This window comes from Plecotus auritus (genome assembly GCF_963455305.1).
Source record: "Plecotus auritus genome assembly, chromosome: 2".
Lineage (NCBI taxonomy): Eukaryota > Metazoa > Chordata > Mammalia > Chiroptera > Vespertilionidae > Plecotus > Plecotus auritus.
This window is the reverse complement of record NC_137771.1, coordinates 203,708,960-203,715,437: the sequence shown is the minus strand read 5'-3', so window position 1 is coordinate 203,715,437 and position 6,478 is coordinate 203,708,960. Positions and strand designations below refer to the sequence as shown.

Genomic DNA, 6,478 nt, shown 5'->3' with positions numbered 1-6,478 from the left:
TGTATCTTTTTGTGTTTCCTAGATTTTTAATAGGTTTATTCATTTTTAACTGTTCTTATTAAACAATATGTTTATATTATATCTACTTTTATCAAGAGTTTAGTGTTTTATATATCTGCATGTTTATATATATTAATGCTTTTAAACCATTTTCATATTTGTGACTCTTATTTTTCTAGTTTGTTATTTGCATTTAAATTTTGTTTATACTTTTAACTTAGATTCACATATTTAATTTTTATATTGAGTCAGATGTATCCACCTTTTCCTTTGTGATTTTTTTCCCATTGAGATAATACTTAGAAAGTCTATTTCATAGAGTACATAATAAATTATGTACTAATTATTTCAGTGTTGGTTACATTCATGCTGCCCATATTGAAAGAGGTTAATATTTGTGCATATTTGAGAGGGGATAAGAAAGAATGACAATTAGTTCCAAAGATAATTTCATAAGGGTAACAGTTATTAATACTGGAACTTTTAATAAAAAAGAATGTGTGTGCATTTCTAAAAGCTCTTTTAATATCAGGATCATTCACAACTCTCTCCTTAGGATCAGGTATAGTTGAAAGGTAATATAATAGCATTAAGCAAAAGATTAGTTGTTATTTTTACAAAAGACAAAATGGGGTAAAGATGCCCTCTAGTGGAAGATTAGGTCCTTTCTACAATCAAGCTGAAAGGAGAAAAATCTACCCATCTATATTATAAAAACCCAGTGGCCCTAACACCATAATGACCAAAGAACGGTCACCAGGAGGCTGCATGCGCCGTGAGACATGCGGGGGTGGGCAGGGACTTGGCGCTGCGTACCATGGCGCACTGGGTCTGGGTCTTGCACGATTTCGTGCACTGGGCCCCTAGTTGTTTTATAAAATGCTCCACATAAACAATTTCAGTGTGGGGCTTTTGCTTTCTTTCTAAACAACAGAATCAATAATAGAGATAAGAAATTAATTCCCTTGTATGAAAAATTATATTTCTATTCATATGTTCTTCTTGAATGGATTTTATTTATTTCTAAGCTGCATTATCCTGTAAATAGGAAAAAACAAATTGTCAGGATCAACAAAGTCTCTTGTTTTCCCTTTTGATAAAAAGTCACTCTTTATTGATAAGTAAATATATTCTTTCTCACACAAATAAATATTTTTTTTCCAAGTTGAAACTTTTTGTTTTTCTAATGTATAAATAGAAGATCACAGTCCACTTTTTATGGTTTCTAAACACAACTGATGATTTCCGTAAGATGCTGCTGACCTTCACAGAGCAGTGCCTGATCTTCTGTGAAAGTCCAACCGGCCTTCCTTCTGACCCACCGAATTAATGTCTTTTCAGAAGACTTGTCCTCTCCAAGTTGCTGCTTCATTTGAAAGACTTCATTTTCTAATTGTACAATAGTCCTTTCAATCTCATAATTCTTACTGATCAGGGATACCCAATTTGACTCCATTTCTCTTAATTTAGACCCAGCTGTGAGTTGCATGTTCTTTCGCTGCCAGTTTAAATCTTGAATATGTTTCCTTAACTTCTGGAGCTCTTTCTGTGCATGTTCAGTCATATGAACTAGATTTTCATTATATACTTTCCAAGTATTGCATCCATGCTGTGACACTGGTTCTAGATTCTCAATATGAACCGCTTGATGCTCTAACTGGGCCATAGAATTGTTTATACATTCTTGCCATGCAGTGATGTCATTTTTCTGACCCGAGGAAGGGGCTGGAAGTTCATATTGTTTCATACTGAGCAATTAATTCAATTGGTTGTCGAGCAGCCAGTCTTTCGAATTCATTTCTCATTATGTCTGTCTCAAAAGCAGAATAATCTGGGGCTGTCAGGTAGCTCAGGTAGTTCTTAGTAGGTCGGTATCTGCGAGTTTCCTCCTCCACCAGTGCCACAGCCACTCCCCGCACTCCAGGCACTCCAGGTTAAAATATGGCAGCACATCCACCACAGCCTCTCCAGCCCCCAAACCCGTGCCCGCCATTCTTAAGTTCGCCTAAGTTTTCTCTCATGCAAGTAAATATTGATTTCTTATAAATATTTATTTATGTAATAGATAATCAGTTTTCAGAATTTGCTTTAATATTATAAAAGAAAATAATTTGAAAGTTTTCAAAAGATCTATGATAAATACCTAGAAAAGGAAGATATGGACAGAAATGTTTATTTTATGACTTTCGGTGTCAATGTGTTTGGAAAAGAGGCAAAAGGATAAAGGAATTGAGTGCATAGTGTTGATTTTTTGTGTGGGGGGAGGGTATATTTTCAGAAGCTAACTGCGGGTCTTGTTCATAGTGAAAATCAATAAACACTATTGATTTGAGGTGAGAAAAGTTATTCCCCAATCATTTAAATGAAATCTCTTCTCTTTTGGATGAATTATTAAAATGGCTGAGATGATAAAATACTTGAAAAATGCAAAAATTCTTCATTTCATTGATTTAAAATTATGCCCTAGCCAGTTTGTCTCAGTGGATAGAGCATCAGCCTATAGACCAAACATTCCCAGGTTCCATTCTGGTCAAGGGCAAGTACCTTGGTTATAGGCTCCTCCCCAGCCTTGGCCCTGGGAAGGGCTCAGGCAGGAGGCAGCCAATGGATGTGTTTCTTTTTTTCTTTTTTTTAAAAAATGTATTTCTTTATTGATTTCAGAGAGGAAGGGAGAGGGAGAGAGAGATAGAAACATCAATGATGAGAGAGAATCATTGATTGGCTGCCTCCTGCACGACCCCTACTGGGGGTCGAGCGCACAACCCGGGCATGTGCCCTTGGCCGGAATTGAACCTGTGATTCTTCAGTCCACAGGCCGATGCTCTATCTACTGAGCCAAATCAGCTAGGGCAAGAAGTAATTTCTTGAAGGTTTCTGTGAACCTCACATTTTGGTCAAGGATGAGAATTATCACTGAACATCAGTTTTGCAATAAATCTACCCATCTTCTTTCAAAAGATCTTGGAACTGTTTTAGATATCTGGCTCTGTACACTCACCAACCTTATAAATGTGAATAATAGGCTCAGATTGACTAAACAGCCACATGAAGACACCACTTGGGTAAATCAAACAAGATTTCTATATTTAAAGGTGCAGCATTGTAGTTAGAGCAGGTAGGGTATGCAGCTCTCAGTTCCTTTTAACAGAGAGAAGTGCTTCCACTTGAGGATCCCTCAAAATGACCACACCAGCAGATACGCATTTGGGGATGCTAAGTCTGAGCAAATGAAGCTCACATCAGGCCTTTTAAAGCTCAGCTGCCCCTTCAAACGCAGTCTTACACACAGGGTGCTAAAGCAGTTCGGGACATGGCACTGCTTGGGTACATGGTGGAGACAACTGCACCCTGCATCTATCTCAGAGTCATGTAACATGGTAGGTTAAATAAAATCCTCACTCATTACTCTTAACCTCTCCAAGCCAAAACAGTTTGGACCAGATAGAATCTTGAATTCCATGCTGTGGAGCCAGAGTGAGGATCTGTTACCCAGATGGTGCTGGGAGTCATATGAATGCACCCTTGGACCAACTCTTGGGCTCCACACTGGGGATCAGGGATCGAGCCCACAATCTGGGCATGTGCCCTGACCGGGAGTCAACTGTGACCTCCTGGGTCATAGGTCGATGCTCAACCACTGAGCCATGGCAGCCAGGCTGTGATTTCTTTTTTTTAGTCCCACAGACCTTGAGCTTTGCTTTCCTCGTCAGTGAAGTGGGATTAACTCTACCTTGTGTGTTTGTAGTGATAGTTAAGATAATGTTTATAGCCTTGCCTAGAAAAGTGTGTGTAAGTTTATGCTAGGTAAATATAAAACTGAGTCTAAATCTGACAGTTTAGTATTTTGCAATGTAGCACATACAAAAATTCTTCTGCCATGGATGGGTTTTATTGAAAAACCTCTAAACTTCAGCAATAAACTAATTGCTAGAATTTTTAGAGGATGAGTTTGTTGTGTTCTGAACAGAAGTTAAAATGCTTACAGCTGAAAGCATTTCCTTGTATGGGAAATTAAGGCTATGACTACATGCCAAGCAACTCATGAATAAATATCATATTCTGGGCCACCACTTACCCTCTTGGAAGCTTTTTGAGAAAATTAATGAGTGCATCCAAGAATGTGTTGAACTCAGGTAAATTTTCACTGAGCTGTTCAATTGCTCACTCTGTTAGATGGATTAAAGGTTATTGGAGGAGGGCCATAGTTGACGGACTAGGAAACAGTCAGCCTACACAATAATGCAGGCAAAGAATCACTCCCTAGAGGGATTAAGATTTTAATTGGTTTCTCAAGGCACTCACAGACTCTATTTAGATTCTAATTCTGAATTTGAAAGGATTACTGGAAGAGTGCAATCATAACCATTAGACCATTTAGGGCTGTATTAGACCATTTAGGGCTTTCTATTTTGCATTCATAAATATTAATTGAATGCATTACCATGTCTAAAAGTGGCCTAATAAATATTTACCAAGAACAGGCAGCTATTAGACTTCTTAACTTAGTGCTTCCAACTGTGTTAATTTTGTCAATGAATGTGCAAATTACTAAACTTGTTTACCGGTTCTAAACTCAGAAGGGGCAAAGGTGGGGGAGTAGGAGGGAGATATTTGAAAATTAACAAGGAAGGGACAGGGCAGTAGCAGGCAATGGCTTAACTCTCCCTCCATCTCTAGTTACTGCCCAATTTCCTTCATCCACTCCCATGATCTGGGCTCTGATGATTACAGGAGCCTGCCCTGAACTTCTCAGCTAGTGATGCAAAGAAGCAGGGACTACGGGAAGCCCTGTGGTGGCCACAGAGTGGAGTTCCCGGGGAAACAGAGGCTTTGCTGCCAGCAGCAGTAGCCTTGTCTGAGGTGTATGTGTAGCATGTATCCTGTGAAAATATGGTCTTAATGGGGTGAGTTGGCCCTGCTGTGTGGTTTTGAGTCATGTTTCTGGCTGCATGGTCCTGAGTCTGGTCCTCCACCCTCATTTGGATTGTGGGGCCAACCAAGAGCATGTGCACAAATTTTTTTCTGTTAAATTAGCCGGAGTCAGTTTTTCTTGCTTGTCACTAAGAATATAATGTGGTAGAGCAAATAATTGCGTTTTTTAAAAACCAATGTTAGGCTGTCAAAAAGTTCCATAAATTGCATTTGGTATGGTGCGCCAGTTTGAAACCTCCCTGATATTACAAGCTTCTTTATAAATGAAGTGGGAGGAGAGAAAATATGAACAGAATCCATACAAATTAGATTTCTTAATTTTCCCCTCCTCATTATCAAAGGGATACATCATTCTATCTTTCAAAAAAGGTAGCAACTCTTTAGCAAATTGTTATAGGTTCAAAGAAAAGGCAAGGGTCAGGGGTGGGGTGGAATGGTTGGTGTAAAGGGGATGTCTAGATTGCCGGAGCCTGGACAGTCAATAATTGATAGCGACAAGTGGGCTAGGGAATGCACAATAGTGTAGCCCGATAAGAGAGGAGACCTTTCCCTTTCCTCTTTTGAATACTCATACAATCAATAAATATTCCCTATTTTAAGCAAAACCTGTGCTAACAATCAAGAGAAACTCAAAGATGTATGAGTCACCTTAAAGGAAGCGTATTAATTAATTAATTAATTCATTCATCATTCAAATGTTTATTAGACTCTCCTGTATGAGACCTGTTGGATACAAAAGTATACAAGGTATAGTCCTTGCCCTCAAGGCTTATGCTTAAGGTATGATCATTTGCATGACTAGAAGCTTGGGTAATCATGACACAGAGGAGCCTATTAGATATATTTATTTACTTGTTAAGTTATTTATTTTTTGTTGAAATTTTAGGCATGTACAACCAATTATCATAGCTTATGATATATTTTTTTCAAAATATATTTTTATTGATTTCTGAGAGAAAGGGAGGGAGAGAGAGAGAGAGATAAAAACATCAGTGATGAGAATCATTGATTGGCTGCCTCTTGCATGCCCCCTACTGGGGATCGAGCCCACAACCTGGGCATGTGCCCTTGACCAGAACCAAACCTGGGACTCTTCAGTCTGCAGGTTGATGCTCTATCCATTGAGCCAAGCCAGCTAGGGCAGCTTATGATATATTTTTATTTTATTTATTTTTATCTTTTTAAATATTTTTATTGATTTCAGAGAGGAAGAGAGAGGGAGAGAGAGATAGAAACATCAATGATGAGAGAGAATCATTGATTGGCTGCCTCTGGCACGTCTCCTACTGGGGATTGAGCCCACAACCCTGGCAGTGCCCTTGACCGGAATAGAACCTGGGACCCTCCAGTCCGCAGGCTGATGCTCTATCCACTGAGCCAAAACAGCTAGGGCTTTAAAAAAAAATTGATATTCACCACAGTATTTTGAGTTCATAGATTTAAGCAGTATAGATTCAAAATATTATGTTCCCAAAAGTAACATGTACATTAATTAAAAGCACGCATCTAAAATTATGACCAAACTCTTTAAAACACAGAAATGTAT

General features: G+C 38.6%; 1 pseudogene across 1 annotated transcript; it reads right to left on the bottom strand.

Moving 5' to 3' along the window:
- Positions 1-1,033: 1,033 nt before the first annotated feature.
- On the bottom strand, positions 1,034-1,993 carry LOC308241313 (pre-mRNA-splicing factor SPF27-like; annotated as a pseudogene). Its single transcript has 2 exons — positions 1,264-1,993; positions 1,034-1,038 (listed from the first exon to the last, which is right to left on the bottom strand). The product of its transcript is annotated as a pre-mRNA-splicing factor SPF27-like (transcript).
- Positions 1,994-6,478: the final 4,485 nt, after the last annotated feature.